The 25,267-nt window shown below is 40.1% G+C and overlaps 1 pseudogene; it reads right to left on the bottom strand.

The window, feature by feature from the left end:
- Nucleotides 1-15,263: 15,263 nt before the first annotated feature.
- Nucleotides 15,264-17,750, bottom strand: LOC100980363 (thiopurine S-methyltransferase-like; annotated as a pseudogene).
- Between the last annotated feature and the right edge of the window lie 7,517 nt (nucleotides 17,751-25,267).

Below are 25,267 nucleotides of genomic sequence, written 5' to 3'. Positions count from 1 at the left end.
TTGGCCAGGCTAGTCTTGAACTCCTGACCTCAGGTGATCTGCCCCGCTTGGCCTTCCAAAGTGCTGGGATTATAGGCATGAGCCACCGTGCCCAGCCTGATTTTTGAATATTAAGCCAACCTTGTATTTCTGATATAAACCCCACTTGGCCATGGTATATTAGCGTTTTTATATGTTGCTGTATGCAATTTACTAATTATTTGTTAAGGATTTTTGTGACTATTTTCATAAGAGATAGACTGTAGTTTTCTTATGTCTTTGGTTTGGTACAAGAGGTAATGTGCTCTCATAAAATGGTTTCAGAAGCATTACTTCCTCTTTATTTTCTGAAAGAGTTTTTGATGGACTGGTGTTATTTCTTTCTGGTATTTTCTTTGTGGCAAAGTTTTGTTTGTTTATTACTAATTCCATTTCTTTAACAGATATAGGACTCTAGATTTTTCTCCCTCTTTTTCAGCCAGTTTTTGTTATTTGTGTCTTTTAGATAATCTGTATATTTCACCTAAGTTGTTGAATTTATTGATAAAGTTTCTTGTAATATTCTCTTATTATTCTATTGATATCTGTAGTATTGGAGTCAAGATTTTAATCCTGTCTGACTACAAAGTTATGCCCTTTCTCCTGTGTAGTCCTATTCTTTCTATGAAATGCAGTCTCTGGGAGGGGTCATAGATGAAGTCCTAAGGAAGAAATACCTTAACAGCAATTTAAAGCCAGGTGGGATCAGGTTTGCTAGAAGGAAGTTCATGTATATGTGCATAAACCTGGGGTCAAGGAGGCCAGGGAGTTGAGCTGAGGAGCTCAGGAAAGGCAGGAGGAAGAAGGCAGACACAATTTGTTTCTTTAAAGTAATTGAGTCATAGACTTGAACTGCCTAAGCAGGCCAGGGTCAGACATGGCATCAAAGGGTGGGTCTGTGGGTTTGGGGACAGGGGTAAAGTAGAGGAGATGCTACTTTACTGAACCTATGCACAGTGTTTTGAGTTAGGTTTGCTTATAGCAACATGTCTTGAATGATGACTGAATTTCTTTCACCGTTTTCTCTACTTATTCCACTGCAAAACTGTCACTTTTTTTCAGTAGATATTGACAACACATAGCTTTAACTTAGGACAAATGCGTCATTTACTTACCCAGAAGTCATCCGTCTCTCCTTCTTTCAAGTGGGCAGAGTTCACCTTCTATCTTAGAGGCAAAGGATGCCAGACATTGGCTTTCCCAGCTTCCTTTGCATCTGGGAGTGGCCTTGTGACCTATTTGAGTATAAAGAAAAGTCTGACTGGGAAACCTCTGGGCAGAGATTTCCTTTTTTCTTTCTGATGAGCTTTCTCACAGTCCTGTCCTGGCTTCTTGTCCTTTAACTTTCCTGTATGAGTATCGCATGCCTGGGACATGCACAGTTCTCTTGCAACTGTGAGGAAACAAAGCTGAGTTTGCAAAGCCAACATGCATCAGATGGCAGAACAGAAGGATAGAAAGAACCTGGGTCCTTAATGATATCATTGAATCACTGAACCAGCTCTGGAACCATCTACTTCCAGGATTATTGATATAAGATAGTAAGTGTCTTTTTTAAAAGCCACTGTTAGATGGGTATTCTGTTATTAGAGACTTAATATCTTAACTGATGAACCCATTAGGTCCATCTCTGTTCAGTGGTCTCACTTGGTACCAAGATGATTGTAAGATCAGAAATATAGGCAATCTAATAACACAGCAGTACTAAAAATGAGGATGGTCCAGAAAATGCTTAATATAATATAAATTTAAGATTATGAGCAAAATGAAAACACAAATTTAATTTTTCCCCTAGAGAACTTTAGAACCTTGTAAGAACATAACAATGGTTCTGGTCCAGAGATCCCAGTAGGGGAAACCTTCTCCAGAAGTGTAGGTTTTAAAAGTAAGAATTTTGTAAGATTGTGGGACACTCATAACATTCTTCTCTTTGTTATTTATATAATCTCTTGCCACTTTCTCCAGAGCAATTGGCAGCATAACCCTAAAGTCACAAGGGACTTGGCACTTGCAAAAGGGTAGTAAGAAAGAATAATAACCCTCTCTTGCAAAGGCAGCCTTCTTAAGAGAAGATGAGCCCAGAGGGATAGAGGATTCTTGAGATGAAAAGGGAGAACTGCTACTATCTAGAGGAGAGAACTTGAGCAGCCAATCAACCTATGAAAAGAAGGTCAGTCTCTCTAGTAATCAGAGTAATCAAGGAAATACAGAGAAATAAAAATCCAAACTATAATATGATACTATTTTAAAATTTATTCAAGGTACTAGTACAGAAAGAAATAAATCTGAACACACCATGGTTGGTAAGGATATGAAGCAATTCTAATTCACATACTGTGCTGGTGAGAGGGTAAATTGCCAAAACCATTCCGGAGAACAATAGCAATACCTGGTAAAGTTGAAGATATGCAAACACTTCTACCCAGCCACCCCACTTCTGGGTCTGTACTCTACATAAGGAGGTTCATAAGAGCACTGTTTGTAATTGCTCACAAACAGTGAGAAATATTCTCATTATTCATCAGGATGGGGGAATGGATCAATTAACTGCTGTGTATTCACACAGTGCAATACTACATAGCACTAAACATGAATGAGCCAGGGCTTCTCTGGTTGAGTGTGGGGAGTTGCAGAAGATTGTACACAGCATAACATCATTTATACAAGTTTAAAAGCCTGCTAAACCGGACTGTGTGCCCTTTGTGGGTACATCTAGCACCTTAGTAGTATAAAGAGTTACACAAAAATTACAAAACCTAGTTCAGGTAGTAGTTAGTTCCTACCTCTCTGGAGGTGGGAGGCAAATGGTATTGGGAAATGATACGCAGGGGACTGTGGATGAATTTGTCAAGCTGGATGGTGGTATATGGGCCTTCATGGTCTCTACATTTTTTCGTATAAACATACCATCTGAAAATTTTCATTCATACTGTCTTAAAAGCAATGGGAAGCAGAGAAACAAAGGAGATTTGCATGGGATAAGTCTTGAGGGCTTGATGGTAGAAAGGTCAGTGGTAAAGGCGGGAGCCTCCAAATCAGAGACCTGCATCTGAATCCCAGCTCTCCTGCTCACCCACTGTGATGTGGTTTGAGGGGCAAGTTAATTAACCTCTTGTGAACCTGATTTTCCCGGGTGCAAAATAAGAATAATGATATTTACTCTTACATGAACATGGTCAGTTCAGTAATTAAATAAAATATTTTAAGTTCCTAGCTGCCTTAGTCTGTTTGTGTTGCTATAAAGGAGTACCCAAGGCTGAGTATTTAAAAAGAAAACAAATTTATTTGGCTTATGATTCTGATGGCTGAAAAGTTCAAGATTGGGCATCTGTGTCTGATGAAAGCCTCAGGCTGTACATGCCATCTCCCCTTCGCCTTCCACCATGAGTGCACCTGCATCTCCCCTTCACCCTCCACCATGAGTACACCTGCATCTCCCCTTCACCTTCCACCATGAATACACCTGCAACTTCCCTTCACCTTCCACCATGAATGCACCAACCACCTTCCCTTCACCCTCCACCATGAGTGTGCACCTGCATCTCCCCTTCACCTTCCACCATGAGTGCACCTGCATCTCCCCTTACCTTCCACCATGAGTACACATGTCAACTCCCCTTCACCCTCCACCATGAGTGCACATGTCATCTCCCCTTCACCTTCCACCATGAGTGCATCTGCATCTCCCCTTCACCTTCCACCATGAGTGCACCTGGCATCTCCCCTTCACCTTCCACCATGAGTGTACCTGCATCTCCCCTTCGCCTTCCACCATGAGTGCACCTGCCATCTCCCATCTCCCTTTTACCTTCTACTCATGGAGATGGCAAATGCAGAGATCACATAGTGAGAGAAGAAGCAAGACAGGGGAGGTGCCAGATCTTTTTCACAACCAGCTCTTGTGGGAACTAATAGAGCGAGAACTCACTTACCCTCAGGGAGAGTGCTAATCTATTCATGAGGGATCTACCCCCCATGACCCAAACACTTCCCATTAGGCCCCACCTCTAACATTGGGATCAAATTTCAACAAGAGGTTTGGAGGGGACAAACATCTAAGCCATGGCACAAGTACATTGCCTGAAACATTTTTAGGGAGACTATGCATTCTGGTTTATCTGGGACAGTCTTGGTTTATATCTTCCAATCCCAAAAGTGTCCTGATTGGAAGATAAATAATACACATTGAAAATACTCCATGTAATTAATGTTAATCCCTTTTTTGGTTTTCAAGTCCTTGGAAACAGTAAGCAACAGCCCTTCCTCTCTTTCCAAATGTATTTATTTTATTTTATTTTATTATTATTTAAGTTTTAGGGTACATGTGCACAATGTGCAGGTTAGTTACATATGTATACATGTGCCATACTGGTGTGCTGCACCCATTAACTCGTCATTTAGCATTAGGTATATCTCCTAATGCTATCCCTCCCCCTTCCCCCCACCCCACAACAGGCCCCAGAGTGTGATGTTCCCCTTCCTGTGTCCATGTGTTCTCATTGTTCAATTCCCACCTATGAGTGAGAATATGCGGTGTTTGGTTTTTTGTTCTTGCAATAGTTTACTGAGAATGATGATTTCCAATTTCATCCATGTCCCTACAAAGGACATGAACTCATCATTTTTTATGGCTGCATAGTTTTCCATGGTGTATATGTGCCACATTTTCTTAATCCAGTCTAGCATTGTTGGACATTTGGGTTGGTTCCAAGTCTTTGCTATTGTGAATAGTGCTGCAATAAACATACGTGTGCATGTGTCTTTATAGCAGCATGATTTATAGTCCTTTGGGTATATACCCAGTAATGGGATGGCTGGGTCAAATGGTATTTCTAGTTCTAGATCCCTGAGGAATCGCCACACTGACTTCCACAATGGTTGAACTAGTTTACAGTCCCACCAACAGTGTAAAAGTGTTCCTATTTCTCCACATCCTCTCCAGCACCTGTTGTTTCCTGACTTTTTAATGATTGCCATTCTAACTGGTGTGAGATGGTATCTCATTGTGGTTTTGATTTGCATTTCTCTGATGGCCAGTGATGGTGAGCATTTTTTCATGTGTTTTTTGGCTGCATAAATGTCTTCTTTTGAGAAGTGTCTGTTCATGTCTTTCACCCACTTTTTGATGGGGTTGTTTGTTTTTTTCTTGTAAATTTGTTTGAGTTCATTGTAGATTCTGGATACTAGCCCTTTGTCAGATGAGTAGGTTGCAAAAATTTTCTCCCATTTTGTAGGTTGCCTGTTCATTCTGATGGTAGTTTCTTTTGCTGTGCAGAAGCTCTTTAGTTTAATTAGATCCCATTCATCAATTTTGGCTTTTGTTGCCATTGCTTTTGGTGTTTTAGACATGAAGTCCTTGCCCATGCCTATGTCCTGAATGGTAATGCCTAGGTTTTCTTCTAGGGTTTTTATGGTTTTAGGTCTAACATTTAAGTCTTTAATCCATCTTGAATTGATTTTTGTAAAAGGTGTAAGGAAGGGATCCAGTTTCAGCTTTCTCCATATGGCTAGCCAGTTTTCCCAGCACCATTTATTAAATAGGGAATCCTTTCCCCATTGCTTGTTTTTCTCAGGTTTGTCAAAGGTCAGATATTTGTAGATATGCGGCATTATTTCTGGGGGCTCTGTTCTGTTCCATTGATCTATATCTCTGTTTTGGTACCAGTATCATGCTGTTTTGGTTACTGTAGCCTTGTAGTATAGTTTGAAGTCAGGTAGCGTGATGCCTCCAGCTTTGTTCTTTTGGCTTAGGATTGACTTGGCGATGCAGGCTCTTTTTTGTTTCCATATGAACTTTAAAGTAGTTTTTTCCAATTCTGTGAAGAAAGTCATTGGTAGCTTCATGGCGATGGCAATGAATCTATAAATTACCTTGGGCAGTATGGCCATTTTCATGATATTGATTCTTCCTACCCATGAGCATGGAATGTTCTTCCCTTTGTTTGTACCTCTTTTATTTCATTGAGCAGTGGTTTGTAGTTCTCCTTGAAGAGGTCCTTCACGTCCCTTGTAAGTTGGATTCCTAGGTATTTTTTCTCTTTGAAGCAATTGTGAATGGGAGTTCACTCATGATTTGGCTCTCTGTTTGTCTGTTATTGGTATATAAGAATGCTTGTGATTTTTGTACATTGATTTTGTATCCTGAGACTTTGCTGAAGTTGCTTATCAGCTTAAGGAGATTTTGGGCTGAGACAATGGGGTTTTCTAGATATACAATCATGTCATCTGCAAACAGGGACAATTTGACTTCCTCTTTTCCTGCTTGAATACCCTTTATTTCCTTCTCCTGCCTAATTGCCCTGTCCAGAACTTCCAACACTATGTTGAATAGGAATGGTGAGAGAGGGCATCCCTGTCTTGTGCCAGTTTTCAAAGAGAATGCTTCCAGTTTTTGCCCATTCAGTATGATATTGACTGTGGGTTTGTTATAGATAGCTCTTATTATTTTGAGATATGTCCCATCAATACCTAATTTATTGAGAGTTTTTAGTATGAAGTGTTGTTGAATTTTGTCAAAGGCCTTTTCTGCATCTATTGAGATAGTCATGTGGTTTTTGTCTTTGGTTCTGTTTATATGCTGGATTACATTTATTGATTTGCGTATATTAAACCAGCCTTGCATCCCAGGGATGAAGCCCACTTGATCATGGTGGATAAGCTTTTTGATGTGCTGCTGGATTTGGTTTGCCAGTATTTTATTGAGGATTTTTGCATCAATGTTTATCAAGGATATTGGTCTAAAATTCTCTTTTTTGGTTGTGTCTCTGCCCGGCTTTGGTATCAGGATGATGCTGGCCTCATAAAATGAGTTAGGGAGGATTCCCTCTTTTTCTATTGATTGGAATAGTTTCAGAGGGAATGGTACCAGTTCCTCCTTGTACCTCTGGTAGAATTCGGCTGTGAATCCATCTGGTCCTGGACTCTTTTTGGTTGGTAAGCTATTGATTATTGCCACAATTTCAGAGCCCATTATTGGTCTATTCAGAGATTCAACTTCTTCCTGGTTTAGTCTTGGGAGGGTGTATGTGTCGAGGAATTTATCCATTTCATCTAGATTTTCTAGTTTATTTGCGTAGACGTGTTTGTAGTATTCTCTGATGGTAATTTGTATTTCTGTGGGATCAGTGGTGATATCCCCTTTATAATTTTTTATTGCATCTGTTTAATTCTCTCTTTTTTTCTTTATTAGTCTTGCTAGCGGTCTATCAATTTTGTTAATCCTTTCAAAAAACCAGCTCCTGGATTCATTAATTTTTTGAAGGCTTTTTTGTGTCTCTATTTCCTTCAGTTCTGCTCTGATTTTAGTTATTTCTTGCCTTCTGCTAGCTTTTGAATGTGTTTGCTCTCACTTTTCTAGTTCTTCTAATTGTGATGTTAGGGTGTCAGTTTTGGATCTTTCCTGCTTTCTCTTGTGGGCATTTAGTGCTATAAATTTCCCTCTACACACTGCTTTGAATGTGTCCCAGAGATTCTGGTATGTTGTGTCTTTGTTCTCGTTGGTTTCAAAGAACATCTTTATTTTTGCCTTCATTTCGTTATGTACCCAGTAGTCATTCAGGAGCAGGTTGTTCAGTTTCCACGTAGTTGAGCGATTTTGAGTGAGTTTCTTAATCCTGAGTTCTAGTTTGATTGCACTGTGGTCTGAGAGACAGTTTGTTATAATTTCTGTTCTTTTACATTTGCTGAGGAGAGCTTTACTTCCAACTATGTGGCCAATTTTGGAATAGGTGTGGTGTGGTGCTGAAAAAAATGTATATTCTATTGATTTGGAGTGGAGAGTTCTCTAGATGTCTATTAGGTCCGCTTGGTGCAGAGCTGAATTCAATTCCTGGGTATCCGTGTTAACTTTCTGTTTCACTGATCTGTCTAATGTTGACAGTGGGGTGTTAAAGTCTCCCATTATTATTGTGTGGGAGTCTAAGTCTCTTTGTAGGTCACTCAGGACTTGCTTTATGAATCTGGGTGCTCCTGTATTGGGTGCATATATATTTAGGATAGTTAGCTCTTCTTGTTGAATTGATCCCTTTACCATTATGTAATGGCCTCCTTTGTCTCTTTTGATTTTTGTTGGTTTAAAGTCTGTTTTATCAGGGACTAGGATTGCAACCCCTGCCTTTTTTTGTTTTCCATTTTCTTGGTAGATCTTCCTCCATCCTTTTATTTTGAGCCTATGTGTGTCTCTGCACGTGAGATGGGTTTCCTGAATACAGCACACTGATGGGTCTTGACTCTTTATCCAATTTGCCAGTCTGTGTCTTTTTATTGGAGCATTTAGTCCATTTACATTTAAAGTTAATATTGTTATGTGTGAATTTGATCCTGTGATTATGATGTTAGCTGGTTATTTTGCTCATTAGTTGATGCAGTTTCTTCCCAGCCTCGATGGTCTTTACACTTTGGCATGATTTTGCAGTGGCTGGTACCAGTTGTTCCTTTCCATGTTTAGTGCTTCCTTCAGGAGCTCTTTTAGGGCAGGCCTGGTGGTGACAAAATCTCTCAGCATTTGCTTGTCTGTAAAGTATTTTATTTCTCCTTCATTTATGAAGCTTAATTTGGCTGGATATGAAATTCTGGGTTGAAAATTCTTTTCTTTAAGAATGTTGAATATTGGCCCCCACTCTCTTCTGGCTTGTAGAGTTTCTGCCGAGAGATCAGCTGTTAGTCTGATGGGCTTCCCTTTGTGGGTAACCCGACCTTTCTCTCTGGCTGCCCTTAACATTTTTTCCTCATTTCAACTTTGGTGAATCTGACAATTATGTGTCTTGGAGTTGTTCTTCTCAAGGAGTATCTTTGTGGCATTCTCTGTATTTCCTGAATCTGAATGTTGGCCTGCCTTGCTACATTGGGGAAGTTCTCCTGGATAATATCCTGCAGAGTGTTTTCCAACTTTGTTCCATTCTCCCCATCACTTTCAGGTACACCAATCAGACGTAGATTTGGTCTTTTCACATAGTCCCATATTTCTTGGAGGCTTTGTTTGTTTCTTTTTATTCTTTTTTGTCTAAACTTCCCTTCTCGCTTCACTTCATTCATTTCATCTTCCATCACTGATACCCTTTCTTCCAGTTGATCGCATCGGCTCCTGAGGCTTCTGCATTCTTCATGTAGTTCTCAAGCCTTGGCTTTCAGCTCCATCATCTCCTTTAAGCACTTCTCTGTATTGGTTATTCTAGTTATACATTCATCTAAATTTTTTTTCAAAGTTTTTAACTTCTTTGCCTTTGGTTTGAATTTCCTCCTGTAGCTTGGAGTAGTTTGATCGTCTGAAGGCTTCTTCTCTCAACTCGTCAAAGTCATTCTCCGTCCAGCTTTGTTCCATTGCTGGTGAGGAACTGCGTTCCTTTGGAGGAGGAGAGGCGCTCTGCTTTTTAGAGTTTCCAGTTTTTCTGCTCTGTTTTTTCCCCATCTTTGTGGTTTTATCTACTTTTGGTCTTTGATGATGGTGATGTACAGATGGGTTTTTGGTGTGGATGTCCTTTCTGTTTGTTAGTTTTCCTTCTAACAGACAGGACCCTCAGTTGCAGGTCTGTTGGAGTTTGCTAGAGGTCCACTCCAGACCCTGTTTGCCTGGGTATCAGCAGCAGTGGCTGCAGAAGAGCAGATTTTTGTGAACCGCGAATGCTGCTGTCTGATCATTCCTCTGGAAGTTTTGTCTAAGAGGAGTACCCGGCTGTGTGACGTGTCAGTCTGCCCCTACTGGGGGGTGCCTCCCAGTTAGGCTGTTCAGGGGTCAGGGGTCAGGGACCCACTTGAGGAGGCAGTCTGCCCGTTCTCAGATCTCCAGCTGCGTGCTGGGAGAACCACTGCTCTCTTCAAAGCTGTCAGACAGGGACATTTAAGTCTGCAGAGGTTACTGCTGTCTTTTTGTTTGTCTGTGCCTTGCCCCCAGAGGTGGAGCCTACAGAGGCAGGCAGGCCTCCTTGAGCTGTGGTGGGCTCCACCCAGTTCGAGCTTCCTGGCTGCTTTGTTTACCTAAGCAAGCCTGGGCAATGGCGGGCGCCCCTCCCCTAGCTTCGCTGCGGCCTTGCAGTTTGATCTCAGACTGCTGTGCTAGCAATCAGCAAGACTCCGTGGACGTAGGACCCTCCGAGCCAGGTGTGGGATCCTGGTGCGCTGTTTTTTTAAGCCCATCAGAACACCGCAGTATTAGGGTGGGAGTGACCCGATTTTCCAGGGGCCGTCTGTCACCCCTTTCTTTGACTAGGTAAGGGAACTCCCTGACCCCTTGGGCATCCCGAGTGAGGCAATGCCTCGCCCTGCTTCGGCTTGTGCACGGTGCGCTGCACCCACTGTCCTGCACCCACTGTCTGGCACTCCCTAGTGAGATGAACCCAGTACCTCAGATGGAAGTGCAGAAATCACCCTTCTTCTGCGTCGCTTACGCTGGGAGCTGTAGACCAGAGCTGTTCCTATTCGGCCATCTTGGCTTGACCTCCCCATTTCCAAATGTATTTCATACCCTATCTATGCAGTGAAAGGTTTACACATTTCTCCATGCTATAAGCTTGGAGTACCTAATCCAGTGGATTGAATAACTACAGGATTCTTGCTCAAATTTCATTAAGCTCTAGAACCAGAATAAACTGAGGAGTTCAGAATTGTTAAGAGTATAATGGGACAAAAAGTGTTAATGACAAAGAGCAAAAAAGTTGCTGAAGAAATATGATGAAAACTTGTGTTGAGTACTTAGTATGTGCCAGGTATTTTCTGAGTCCTTCATGTATAGTAACTCATTTAATCTGAATAGACGAGGAAACTGAGGTTGAAGAATTAGTAAGTGCTATGAACCAAGGCAAACTGACCCCAGACTCTATTAATTACCATTTTCTATTGCCAAAGAGTCTGCTATGAGGTAACAGGATTGAGTTTTAAAAACAATTAGTTCAAAACACCATGCTCAGATGAATGTTGTCTCTTCAGGAGAGACAACAAAGTCCTTCAAAGTAGCTTGTTGGAAGGCTGTCTGTGGGTTTTCACTATGTGGACTTTGCTGAGCATAACTAGAATCGTCTTTGGGAATTTCCATCACAATCTTGGCATAAGCCCTCAAATATCTTCATATATTTTTAATCGTTTAAGGTGGATGTAATTTTTCTAAAAGAGTCAAAAGTTGCTTAGAAATTGGATGCAGTGGCTCATGCCTGTAATCCCAGCACTTTGGGAGGCTGAGGCAGGCGGGTCATGAGGTCAGGAGTTGGAGACCAGCCTGGCCAACATAGTGAAACCCTGTCTCTACTAAAAATACAAAAATTAGTCGGGCATGGTGGCGCATGCCTGTAGTCCCAGCTACTTGGGAGGCTAAGGCAGGAGAGTCGCTTGAACCCAGGAGGCGGAGGTTGTGGTGAGCCGAGATTGTGCCATTGCACTCTAGCCTGGGTGACAGAGTGAGACTGTCTCAAAAAAAAAAAAAAAAAAAAGAAAAGAAAAGAAAAAGAAATGCAAATTAAAACCATAACAAGATCCACTACAAACACACTAGAATGGCTAAATTATACCAAGTATTGATGAGGATGTGCAGCTACCGAATCACTCATACATTACTGATTGGAATGCAGAATGGGCCAGGCTGTTTGGAAAACACTTTGACAGTTTCTTATTTAATTAAGTATACATTTGCCATATGACAGAAAAGGAAAATAAAAAAAGCATGTCCACACAAATGCCTGTATGTGTTTGTAGTAGCTTTACTGATAATAGCTTCAAACAGGAAATAACCCAAGTGTCCATCAATAGGTAAGAAAATAAATAATTTTTGATATATTCATACACTGGAATACTACTCAGCAATAAAAAGGAATGAATGACTTATACATGCAACAACATGGATATGTCTCAAAAGTATTTGCCGAGTGAAGGAAGCCAGACACAGAAAGCTTCAAATTATCTCATTTGATCTTTCCCCACACTGTTGTCATCCTTATTTTAAAGGTGAAGAAACTGAGCATAGAGCAGTTAAGTTTAAGTCACATAGGCAGTAAGTTTTATAGAGCCCGACATTGAAGGGTGTGTTCTTAGTCGCTGTGTTACTCTGAAGGCTTCTGCCAACCACAGCCCCTGTGATAAACACTCAGACACTTTCCCAACCAGCCCTGAGACACTTGGGCCGGTTGTAACAGAAATGGAATCAGCTGTCAGAAGGGTGTGACAACACCCCCAAACTGTAGTGCCACTCTGATAAAGCCCATGCCAATTGCTAGGGACCCAGCCTGCCCTGCAGCTCAGCTCATCCAGGTTATACATCTCCACTTTTAAAAAATAAATTAGGCAGGTAATAAGGATTATCTCTTTTAAAATTTGAGTTCCCATTGAAAAGACAATTGGATACGAGAGGGGGCTTGGGTTCGAATCATTGTTGTCCTCCTGCCTCCAAGAAGCTTTCAATTCCAACGCCCCCAGGCCCAGGCCAGGTACCCTTCCCCATGACACCACAGTGTCCCACGCTTGTCTCTGTCTCAACTTGTCTTTGACCTACTGCTTCTTTATGTGTCTATTTTCCCCACAAGAGCATGAGTGGCTTGGTGGCAAAGAGGGCTCTTACCCCAGTGCCTGGCACATCACAAATGCTCAAGAAGTGTTTACAAAATAAAAGGAATTAATATTTACTTACTATGTAAATTGGCCACCCAGTTAATAAACAGACATTTATTGATTATTTATGATTGGGCAGTTCCGTGGAGGATACATGTAAGAAACTGTTCTTGTTCATGGAATTTACTCACAAATTTTATTATTAAGAAATAAAAACAAGTATGTGAGGCAGAGCATATAACAGGTACTAAAAGAGTGGCCCCGGCAGTAAGTTCTGGCAAAGGAGGGAGGGACCATGCAGGTTGAGGGATCCAGGAGGTTTCTGATCTGTACATGTCTGTGTCCCAGGTACTTAGGGTGGGACATGGAAGTAATTGGGGGAGTAGTTTTGTCATTTCCATGGCTGGAAGAAGTCACCTCTAAGTAGAAGAAGGGAAGCTTGTGAGCATCTTCAGTTTCACCGAGCTCCCATAATAGTAGAAATTGCAAGTTCAGGACTCTGGTCAGACCACATGGGGAGTTTTATATCTTTGCCCAGGAAGATTTGCAAATGCATGCAGTTTCAAAGTAGAGTGACCATGTATTAGCCAGGGAAGGCCAGGCTGGGGTATCTGCCTACTCCTGTGGCCACCGATTATCCTCCAGCATTCCTCGTCCTGCATATAAGCCCCTCCCCTTCTCCTGGAGAGATAACCCAAAGTCCCCTCTAGTTACTGAATCTAGACCCAAGGCCAGCACCTTTGGGTGATGGACAGTCCTTGCCACATGTCTGGATATGATTATGTTGGGGCTGATAACAAGTCACCTCTTCTCCCCACTTTCACACACACTGGCAGTGTATAGAGATGAGCAGGACAAGGCAAGCAGAATAGTGACTTCTATGAGTGGCAAGGAGAATTGGCAGAACATGGCAGTCCTGGGTCTCTGGCAATGATGAATCCTGCTCAGCTGGCCTGGACAAGAGCCCCTGCCCCTGTCCTGAAGGAATTTCCCTGACTAGACCTTGATTTTTCTCCAAGGGAAGAGCCCTTTGTCCATTGACCTCCATGGCCCCTGACTTTACTTTGTAAGATGCTCCTCTGCATTCATTATCCTTCACACCCCCTCTGCCGTGGGCATGGTGGTGTGTGCATCCTTTGGGTGCTGTCCAACTTTCATAGTTTTTTTTTTTTTTCTGCTCATGCAAGTGTAGAGACCTGGAGTCATTTTAGGATTCATACAGTCAGTGGCCTTTCTAACTGTATAATTCTCTCAAAAATTTCTGGCCTGTTTACTTCTTGTCAACCTCCCATGCTCAGAATCACATCCAAACTTCTATGCTGGACATAGTTCTCAGAACTGGGTTCACGCCTCTCTTTTGCAAGTTGGTGGAGGCTACACTGAGGACATCTCAAACAACAGGCTGGAGCAGGATGGCAGAAGCCTCATCTCCTGCTTGTTCTGGCTCAGGAGCAATTTACTTTTCGAATGAGGTAAACTCTCTAACTTCTGGGCATGTTCTCTTCCCTTTCATTACTACTCTTGAATGCCAGAGCTCATATCTCTTATTATATATATGAAACCCATCTTTCTGGCTCTTGTTCAGATTCTTTCCTTACAGCTGGACATTCTGTAAGTACTTTGTTGGCTTCCATGTTAGAGAATGTGACAGGTCTATCATAGATTTTGCAACTGCTTGACATGGATCTCCTTCTTTCCTGCCTCCAGTGTCTTTCTCTGCTGCTCATCACCAGACTCCTAAGCCAGTGCCACATATTTTAGATTTTTGAACCTACTTCAAAATGTCAAGCACAACGGAAGTTTATTTTTGCTTAAGTAACAGTGCAATTTTGATTTACTGACCACTGGGCAGCTCTTTTCTACATAGTGACTCATGTATCCAGCTTCTTTCCCTCTTGAGAGTCTATGAAACCCTTGACCTTGGGTTATAAACTATACCAACTGGTATCAGAGGACAGAAGGCATGTTGGAGAGGAAGCATATCTTTTATCTTAAAAATCTACAAGTGGAATACATCAACATCCTCTCGCATTTCATCAGATAAAAATTCCATATGGCCATACCTAATTACAAAGACTGGGAAATGTAATCAGCCATGTGCCTAAAAAGAAGACAGGGAAGGGGATTTGGGTGAATAGCTAGTGATTTCTGCCACAGGAAATGGTTGGGCCACATAGGAAGTTTCGTATTCTGGTCTGGTTGGGTCTTTTTGCAAGGGGGCATTGTGTGTACATGATACAAACAAGAGCATGTCCAGAGACATGTCTGGGACCAGAATACCATCAAGGTCATTGTGATTGAGCTTCCCATCTGGAATGGACTTCCTAAAGGGCTCCAAAGTTTATTATGCAAGCTTATTAAAACTTGCTGCTCATAGCTATGCCTTGCCCAAGATACTGTAGCGAATGCTGATTTTATGGGTCCTTTTCTTTCTTCCCTTTGGGTAATCCTGTTCTGATCCAAATGAGTAAGCTCCCAGCACTTGACACATGTTTTTTGTCCCCAGTTGTGGTCTGTATGCTCCTATTTAGCTCAGGCTGGCTTATTTCATTTTTAAAAAGTCTCATGCAAAATCTCTTGGAGACAGGACATTTTAAAATATAATATTAGGGGAGTTTGGAATAAAAGGCTTTATAACAGTGATAATATCTACTATTTACTGACTGCTTACTATATGCCAGGCATTGAATAGACATCTAACTTAATACTTGAAATAATCTCATAAGGTAGATAAGCAATTAGATGAATGGTTGAAGCAAAATAGAAAATATAAGTCTATCTGGCAACTGTTTTTAAATAACTAAAGGACTATCATGTGGGAGTGAGATAAATATTTATTCTGCATTGTGTCTCAAAACAAAACTGGGACCTCAGACATTATAAGCCACTGGCAGACTTAGGCTTAATGTAAGGAAGAACTTTCTAACAGTTACAGCTGACTGAACTAGTCCAGGCTAACTCACAAGATACTAATCTCATTGCCTTCAAGAGTAAAATATCCCATTTTGATACTTGGAGGGTGGAAGTTGAGGAAACTCAGCCATCTGTTCATCCATCTCTTCATCGATCTGTCAATCCATCCATCTACCTGTTTCTGTTTGCATGCATTCACCAGTTATTGATTAAGGCCCAAGAACTGTGCAGGGTGTTAGTTGGGGAAGTCCATCCCTGAGATCCTATGAGTCTCTGACTCTCAGCCTGTAATATGGCCCTCAACACTGGGATTCCCTGTCACAATCTTCAAAGTACATGATCTAGAAGTCTATTGTGAACTATCTTCTTAAAAGAAAGTCACAATTTAAGGCTCATCTGACTTAGAAAAAGTAAGTTCTGTTAACCAGTATACTTCATCCACTTGCAATAACTTGGAAAACAGTAATCTAAACAAAATCAGAAAAGCAAATTGTGTTTTTTTTTTGTTTTTTTGTTTGTTTGTTTTAAACTTAAAGAAAAATTTATTCTTAGAATTTGGGAATGTTTGTTCCATATAGATTGTTTAATTAAAATTTATTTGTTTCTTGATTCTGTTACAGATTGTTTAATTAAAATTTGTTTCTTGATTCTGTTACATATATGGAGAAACCATGTGAAAAGGGATGCTAGGATCTGAGTAAAAGACAAGGGTTTATAGTAAAAACTAATCTTTTATATAACTTTTGGGACCACCTTGAACCCTACTGAAGTGTTATATTTTTTTCAACAATTCTAAATTTTATAAAGAATGTCAGGCCAGGCACAGTGGCTCACGCCTGTAATCCCAGCACTTTGGGAGGCTGAGGTGGGTAGATCACCTGAGGTCTGGAGTTCGAGACCAGCCTGACCAACATGGTGAAACCCTGTCTCTACTAAAAATACAAAAAATTAGCTGGGCATGGTGGCGCACACCTGTAATCTCAGCTACTTGGGAGGCTGAGGCAGGAGAATCACTTGAACCTGGGAGGCAGAGGTTGCAGTGAGCTGAGATTGTGCCATTGCACTCCAGGTTGGGCAACGAGAACGAAACTCCATCTCAAAAAAATAAAATAAAATAAATGCCAGTTTTTCTGTGTGTATTATGTTTAATATGCATTGCATTTTAAAATATTTTTTTAATTGTACAGGTAACACACACTGATTGATAAAATATCTTGCAATCTGTAAGACATACAGGCATAATCTTTCACATCATAATCTCCTCTCCAAAGGAGCTACTTGAAAAGTTTAGTTACATCTTTTTCTCCTAAAACTTTTTTAGAAAAAGTAAACAGCTTTACTAAAAAGCCATTTTTAGTATAGATCTATCATGTGATTTATAAACAATTTTAAAAATTTCTCCATTACATTTTCAGGCTTTAGCATAATTTTCAATTCCTCAAAAACATGTCAATGTGATTTTATTTTATCTATGTCTCATTTACTTTTCTGTAAGTAGATATAACTTTTCAGAAAGATAGTCAATTCCCCAATTTTTATGTCATTCTTCAAAAGCATCAACCTTCTCAAGACAATGTATATTGCATATTTTACCAAACAACCTTTCAATTTCAGCATGTGGAACATAAAATGGTGGACCTGGATGTTTAGTTGGATCGTAAGAAAGACACACAGGAGATATTGAAACTTCTTTCCCAGGAGGGATAACATTATATCCGCATAGCATTTGCGATCACCTGGATTAATGGCAACTAATGCTCCTCTATCCCAAATCATGTCAAATGTGCCAATATTTGTCCTGGGAAGATCAAAAATACTGCAACAGTATGATGAAATGTTCCCCGAAGAACTCTTAAATACTTTGGTTCCAGGAATTTCGGTGATTGGTTCTTCTGAGTAAGATAGATTCTGCTCTGTAAAAAATTCTCGTATCCAAAGTTCACTTATTTCCACACCAACTACGCTGCGTCCCCGGTCTGCAAACCATTTCATCTCAACCATTTTTCTGCAAAGAGGAAAAAATACCCTCAGTCCACTCTCTCCTTTAAGAAAAGTATCTAAATGTTTCTTTAATAGCTGAGGTCCTTGTTCCTGATGAAAAGCAGTGTTGCCGTTCACCCACTTGTCTTGCCATTCTTCCAGAGTTAGTACTTGGTTTTTCTGTACCTCAGTATTGGAGTACTCTTCAATGTCAAGTGAAGTTCTTGTACCATCCATAGTTTCATAGACACCTTTTTCTCACAAGCATATGTCTTCCATGCCTCGCTTACAGCGGGTTGCTGGCCATTGCCTCCGCCACCAGTGTCATCCCAAGCAAATTGTTTTTAAGGGCATTAATGGGACTAAAGATGATATCAAGTGGAGGTCCTCAGGGATCTGATTTAATAATTTTATAAAGTTCTTTGTAGCACTTCCTCACAATGGCCAATGCTGATTTATATATGGATGTCCCTGATAGGGGTGAGCACAGAGCAGATTCACAAACAGGCTTAGACAGCTCCAGTCCTATCTGTGGGATTTCCCACATTCAGGAAACCAAGATTCTACCGCAGTTTCTTTTTTGCCATGTGCTTGTACACTTGGGAGTGCCATGCATCCCTTCTGACCTGTTTCTCATCTGCCGTGTAAGGGGACCGAGGGAAAGGATCTCTAGAGACCTTTCCAGTTTGAGCAGTCCATGATCTTATGATTCTTTTTATTCATTCAGCAAATCCTGAAAACTATGGTTTATTCTGGGTCATAGTTTCTAGCTTTGGGGAGGTCTATAATCACATAAGCACATTATCTTAGAGACAGTCCTCTGAGAAGTATGATGTGCATTTCGAGGAAATGCATTGGAAGAAGCCAGTCTTTGGTCAAAGGTTTGCCTTGGGGGTCAGGCCATGGCTGGCCACCTCAGTCAGATTTGCCCCAAATGGATGTGCCTTAGACAACTTCTGTCTTTTTCAGCAAATGGCATTGCATGGAGAAGAGCGGAAATGGAAGATGCTCATGAGAACTTGAAAGAGATGCCATGAAAAAGCTGAACACACGGAGAAGAAGAAAGGCTGAGACAGAAAGATGGGCTCTGGTTACTTCTTCTCTACCCCCTAGGAGCCTTCACTCTGGCTGTATAACAATCACACTATTTTTTAATTTGTTCTCCCAAAAGATCCACTGTCTGAGAGGAAATCTACAGCCCCATGTCCACTGGAGCGTCGCGTGTACATGATTCAATTAACCTTTAAGGTGGCTCGGGAAGTTTGTGCAATAGGAGAGCCATGCCTTAATTGGCAGCCTGACACAGACAATAAAGTTTGATCAGATGAAGAGGGCATCGGAGACATCATTAGCATCCTCTACTGAAGACTACGTGGGGTGTAAAAGTTGTTTAATTTCTGCTGGAGAAGTAAGGGAAGAGGAAACCTGGTTCACATTTCCTGCATGTTTTGTTTAGTAAAGATCACCTTTCCCTACTACAAACATCAAGCAGGCCCAGTATTTTGGTGTGTGTACAGCTTCCAACCTAGCTTTTACTGCTCTACAATCCACCAAATGATCATTTCTCTGTTATTAAAACTTTGCATTTCACAAGAGCTGTTTTGGAAAAACAAACATAAATAGAGGCAGATGGGGTGATTCCTTCTCAAGAATTTCAAATGGAAGAAATGGGTGGGGCAGAGGGGAAGTGAGACAGTGTGCTAGAGAAAGCCTGGAGGAGGGTGGCTGTGTGTGTGTGTGTGTGTCTCTGTGTGTGTTTTAACTTTCACAAGAGTAGCAGTTGGGGAGAGGGACTCTGGAAACCATGGAAATGAGTACAAGGTCAATGTCTGGATACTCTCTTATTATTCAGAAGAGTTATAAATCTTAGCCCTTCCAGGAAGTCTTGCCCAAATGAGAAGGGAAGAGAAGGGAAACTAACATTTACAGAATGCCTTTTGTGTGCTAGGCACAGCCCAGATGCTCTCCCTGCTTCTCACAGGCAGCCCTAGGAATGAAGTTTTATTATGCTGCTTTTCTAGATGAGGAAATTGAGACAGAAAGTTTGCAAAAGTTGTTGAGAGGGCCAGCCAGTAGGTGACAGGGCATGAATTCCATTTCAACTCTGCCTTTCTCCCCTACCCCATTAGAAGGAAAAGTAATAGACTTCTTCAAATAGAATCTGACAAAAAATCTTCTCTCTACTATGTGGATCATCTTCCCATTTTCCTGCAACAGATAAAAAATGCCTACCAACTGAATTTATTTACTAAGTGATGTGCATTTAAAAGAGCTTTGAAATGTGCAATACTAAAAATGAGCGATTAATTTTCACTTATACAAAGACACTTAAAATTAAATAGAGCTAGACCAATGTAGGTATGATTATCACTGCTTTGTTGTAAATTCTTTTGAAATCAACAAATTGTCATCAAACATAGAGCAAATGCTCACTCTGAACAAAATACTGAGGATAGTGGGGAAAAAAAAAGTAGAGAAAGACTCGGTGCTTTTGAGGAAAGGAGGCAAGGAAAGAGAACCAAAGGTGGATACTACATGTACCATGTTTACACCATGCACACACACACACATCCAAACATGCAATGTATACACTCACACACACATATACCACAGAATTACACATTACTCCAGGCACTAGGGATATATGCTAAACCAGATAGACACAATATCTGCACTTACGGAGCTTACAGACTTGAAGGGAAGAGATCCCCTGAATAAGTAATTACAAGTTTGAAGAGGAGGGAGAAGTCGGATCAGGAGGGGCTTATTGAAAGAGGAAGGACTTGGGAACACTTTAGAATCCTGGCTCTGTGTGTCCCTGGGCAACAACTCATTGGCTCCATTTAAGCCTCTAACACCAGTATCGAATTTGATGCTCTCCAAGGCCCTCTCTTGCAGCTCCATTACACACTGTGACTGTGAATGTCATGGGACGCCACTGTCCCAGACAGAAGGTGGGATGAGACAAACTTTATATGTAGAACGCTTTCCCCTGAGGGCCACCATCCTATATCCTTCCCCTGCTTCACCACCCAGCACCCTTTGCCTGCTGGACCATGGTCCTGGCACTTTGGACAGCTCCCCCAGCGCTCCTCTGACCTCATTGTCATCAGGGCGCCTTGGGTCACTTCTCCCCTTCAGTATCCCCCGCTACCCTGGGCCAGGCCTTTGGTGTCCCCCTGACACTTGTGCCAACAGGGCAGAAGGCTGAAGGTACTCTCACCTAATCTTTGACCATTTTAGCTGCAGCCTCTGGAGATAGTGCATTAGTGGAAAATACCCGTGCTTGATGGAAAAGATGAGAATTTGAAGGCAGAAGGAGAAAGAACAGCATCAATGCAGGTGTCTGCGAATTTGGGGGAAGGGAGGGCACTGAAAGCTGGACTGGAAGGGAGGGGGACCTTTATCCCACTTTCATGTTAGGCCTCCCTCAGTGTTGAATAGACCCAGGGCAGAAATGGAAAGTTTGAGGGGCGATGTGATACTTAAGCATGGAAAACTCCCACCCCATCCTTAGATGCATGTCTCTCCTAATTCCTTAACTTCCAGGTTTCATTCAGGCTGTTTCTCCCCTGATTGAAGATATAGGAATAGTCTGATGAAGCAGTAACTCAGCAGAAATAATGATGATGGTGATGATGGTGATAATAACAATGATAATAACTGAGGAAAGAATCATTTATAGATCTTTTTATTTTCCATTTTTGTTTTCGTTCTGTCTCAGATGAGCATCAGCTAATTGATCTTTCTGGCATCTCTGTGGAGTAGGTAAGAATTAGAATTCCTTTTCAAGAAATACCCAGCTTATTAATAACCAAGGAGGGGGTTGATACACTGTTTAACTGACTAGCTTGTCCCATCTGAAGCTTCGAACACAGAAGCTCAGCTCTGTTCATGGAGCTTTCACGATCAACCTATGAGCAAGCAAACAAAAAACGCTTCCAGAATGTTGAGATTGCTCCCAGCTGTTATAACTTCATAGACATTGACATTGGCAGACTAGGATCTTACTAAAGGTTAGTTCTTATTAGCTTTGAGGCCTTGAATATGTCCCTTAGTCTTTCTGGCTTCAGTTTCTCCATCAGTGAAATGGGAATATGAATACTATGTTTTAGGAATATTGTTTGAATCAATAACAAATGTGCAGTTTTGAGTTTTTGACAAGCCCATAAAAAGAACAAAAATAGAACCCAAGGTCTAGAGGAGAATAACAGGTAAAGTACAAGATCCTCAGAAGCTTGGAAAATCTTCAGGGTCTGCCCTACTTAGGAGGCACCTTATTCCAGACTGCCTCACCTCTCTTCTACCCTCATCAAATCTCAGCTGGACAATGCTCCTTTTCTCAAGAACCATCTTTTCTTTCAAATAATATGATTAACTAGTCATGGACTAAGCAATGAATGGCTATAAGCAATGTAAAATATGATATAGTTCTTCTAAGTAACCATTTATGTTTAAACACTGATTTTCCAAGCAGTCCGATTTTTAAAAAAATTTCTATGTTTTCATAATGTTAGATACTGTTCTATTTGCATGTGTTAATTTTAATTTTACTTATTCTTACTTTACATAAAGTAAAATGCATTCTTCTTGGTGTATAGTTCTGAGGTTTTACAAATGCCTAGAGTTAGGTAACCACAACAAAGATAGAAAACATGGCTATCACATCTCCAAAATTTTCTTTTGGCGTCAACTGCTTTCCCACCTCCAGGCCCTGGCAACCTCCAGTCTGTTTTTACAGCCTGGTTTTCTCCAGAATGTCATATGAGTGGAATTGTAGAATATGCAGCCTTTTGAGTCTATCTTCCCTCACTTGACAGAGTGCATTTGAGCTTTATTCATATTGATTCCTGTATTAATAATGTATTCCTCTTTACTGCTGAGTAGTATCCCATTGTATGGATGTTTCACAATTTGTTTATCCATTCATTACTTAAAGGCTTGCTTTTAGGTTTGGGTATTAATTATGAACAAAGCCATTACAAACATTCACATACATGTTTTTCTGTGAACCAATGTTCCTATTTCTGTTGGATAAATAACTGATTGTTGAGTTGTATGATAAGTGTATGGCTAACTTTATTTTTTTTAAGCTACCAAACTCTTTATCAGATGGGATATATCATTTTGCATTCTCATAAGCAATGGTTAAGAATTTCAGGAGTTCCACATCTTCACAAGCACTTAGTATTGCAAGTTCCCTTCATTTTAGCATATAATGGGTATATAGCAGTATCACCTTGTAGAGTTGCCCTTTATCAAGTTAAGAAAGTTCTCTTCTTTTGTCAGATGCTTTTCCTACACCTATTGGGATGATCATGTTTTTTTCTTTCATTTATTAATATGGTGAGTTACATTAATTGACTTTCAAATGTTGGCTTAGACTTGCATTCTAGGGATAAATACTACTTATTCATAATGTATTATTATTATCATTCTTTGAGACAGAGTCTCGCTCTGTAGCCCAGGCTGGAGTGCAGTGGTGCGAATATTGACTTGCTGCAACCTCCATCTCCCGGGTTCAAGTGATTTTCCTGCCTCAGCCTCCTGAGTAGCTGGGATTACAGGTGTGTGTCGCCACATCTGGCTAATGTTTGTATTTTTAGTAGAATTGGGGTTTCACTATGTTGGCCAGGCTGGTCTTGAACTCCTGAACTCAAGTGATCCACCCGCCTCAACCTCCCAAAGTGCTGGAATTACAGGCGTGAGCCATCGTGCCCAGCCTTATTGCTGGACTTTGATTTGACAAATTTTGTTTAGAATTTTGGTTGTTTGTAGGCATTGGTCTATAGTTTTCTTGTCTTGTAGTGTCTTTGTCTGGTTTTGATATTAGGGTAATGCTGGCCTCTTAGAAATAAAGCAGCCATAGACAATAAGTAAGCGAATGGGCATAGCTATATTCCAGTAAAACTTTATTTATAAAAAGAGGTGATAGGTTGGAGCCCACAGGCTGTAGTTTGCCAACCACTGGCTTAGACTATTGATTTGAGACCCCTTTTTGTTTCTAAACATTTAATGATATACATTTTCCTCTAAGCACTGTCTAGCTGCACTTCACAAATTTTAAAATGTTGTATTTTCATTTCCTCTAGTTTGAAATAATTTCTAATTTTCCTTGACAACCTCTGCTTTGACCCATGGGTTACTTTAAAGTGTGTTGTTTAATTTTTAAATATTTGAGGATTTTCCAGATATTTTCCTATGATTAATTTCTGGTTTAATTCCACTATGGTCAAAGAACATACTTTGTAGGATTTCAATTCTTTTAAATTTGTTAAAATTTATTTTACTATCCGAGGAACCATCAATATTGGAGAACGTTTCATGTACACTTGAAAAGAATGTATATTCTGTTATTTTTTTTAATGAGCTGTTCTATTAATATCAACTAGGTCAAGTTGGTTAACAGAGTTCTTTAGTTCTTCCATATTGTTGATGACTTTCTATTTACTTGCTTGTAGATTACTGAAAGAAATATTAAAGTCTTCAAATATACTTTTGAATTTGTCTGCTTATTTTTAATCTCTGTCAGTTTTTGCTTCATGTATTTTGAAGCTCTGCTGTTAGGTGTACATACATTTAGGATATACATTTTCTTGACAATGGCCCTTTTGTAATTATGTAATATTCCTCTTCATCCCTGGAAATTTTACTATTCTGAAGTCTTTTTTAGTGTGATTCAAATGTAGCCACTCTATCTTTCTTTTGATTAGTATTCATATGGTATAGATTTTCCCATACTTTTATTTTTAACCTATTTATTTTTTTTGTTTAAATTGCTTTCTTTTGGACAGCATTTAGTTGTGTCTTCATTTTTTTATCCAATTTGATGATGTCTGTCTTTTAATTCATTTACATTTCATCTAATTATTGAAGTGACTGACTTTAAGTCTACAGTTTAGTATTTGTTCTCTCTCTTTTTGTTTCTTTGTTCCTTTCTTCTGCTTTTTCTACCTCCTTTGAAGTGATTTGAATATCTTTGGCATTCCATTTTGGTTTATCTATTGCCTTTTAGACTGTATCTCTTTGCAATCTTTTTGTTTAGTGTTGTCTTGGGGGTTACTATATTGATATCATTTCACAGTCTGTACAGAGTGAACATATTATAACATCAAATAAAATATAGAACTCTTACAACCACATAGATATTTTTACTCTTTCCACCTTTAACATATGCTTGTCATGTGCTACAGGTGCATATGTTGAAAACCTACCAGGCAATGTTATGCTCTGTGCTTAATAATCATACATATTTTAAATAACCTAAGGGAAATAAAATAATCTATTATATTTACCCAAACATTTTCCATTTCTGTTGCTCTTCCTTCATTTCTGAAGTTCCGTGTTTCCCTCTAGTATTATTTCCCTTCAGCCTGAACAACTTTCTTGTTTTTAAGCATTTCTTTTTGAGTAAGTCTGCTGATAATGAATTCCCTTAACAGATTTCCCTTTGTCTGCAAATATATTTATTTCACCATCATTCCTGAAGGATGCTTTCAGTGAGAATTCTGAGTTGACAGTTCTTTTCTTTCGGTACTTTAAATATGTTGTTTCACTGTTTTCTGGCTTCCATAGTTTCTAATGGAAATTTGTACTTATTCAAATTCTGCTTCCCCTACATGTAATGTACCATGATTCTCTGGCTGTTTTCAGAATTTTTGTTCTTTATCTCTGGTTTTCCATAGTTTGATTATGATATGTTTGGTGTGGTTATCTTTGATTTTATCCTGTTTGGGGGGTTCACTGAATTTGAATCTATAAATTTATGTCTTTCATCAAATTTACATTATTTCTTCAAATAGTCTTTTTCTGCTACAATCTTGTTCTA

This window comes from Pan paniscus, chromosome 17 (genome assembly GCF_029289425.2).
Source record: "Pan paniscus chromosome 17, NHGRI_mPanPan1-v2.0_pri, whole genome shotgun sequence".
Lineage (NCBI taxonomy): Eukaryota > Metazoa > Chordata > Mammalia > Primates > Hominidae > Pan > Pan paniscus.
This window is presented reverse-complemented; position numbering and strand designations above follow the sequence as displayed.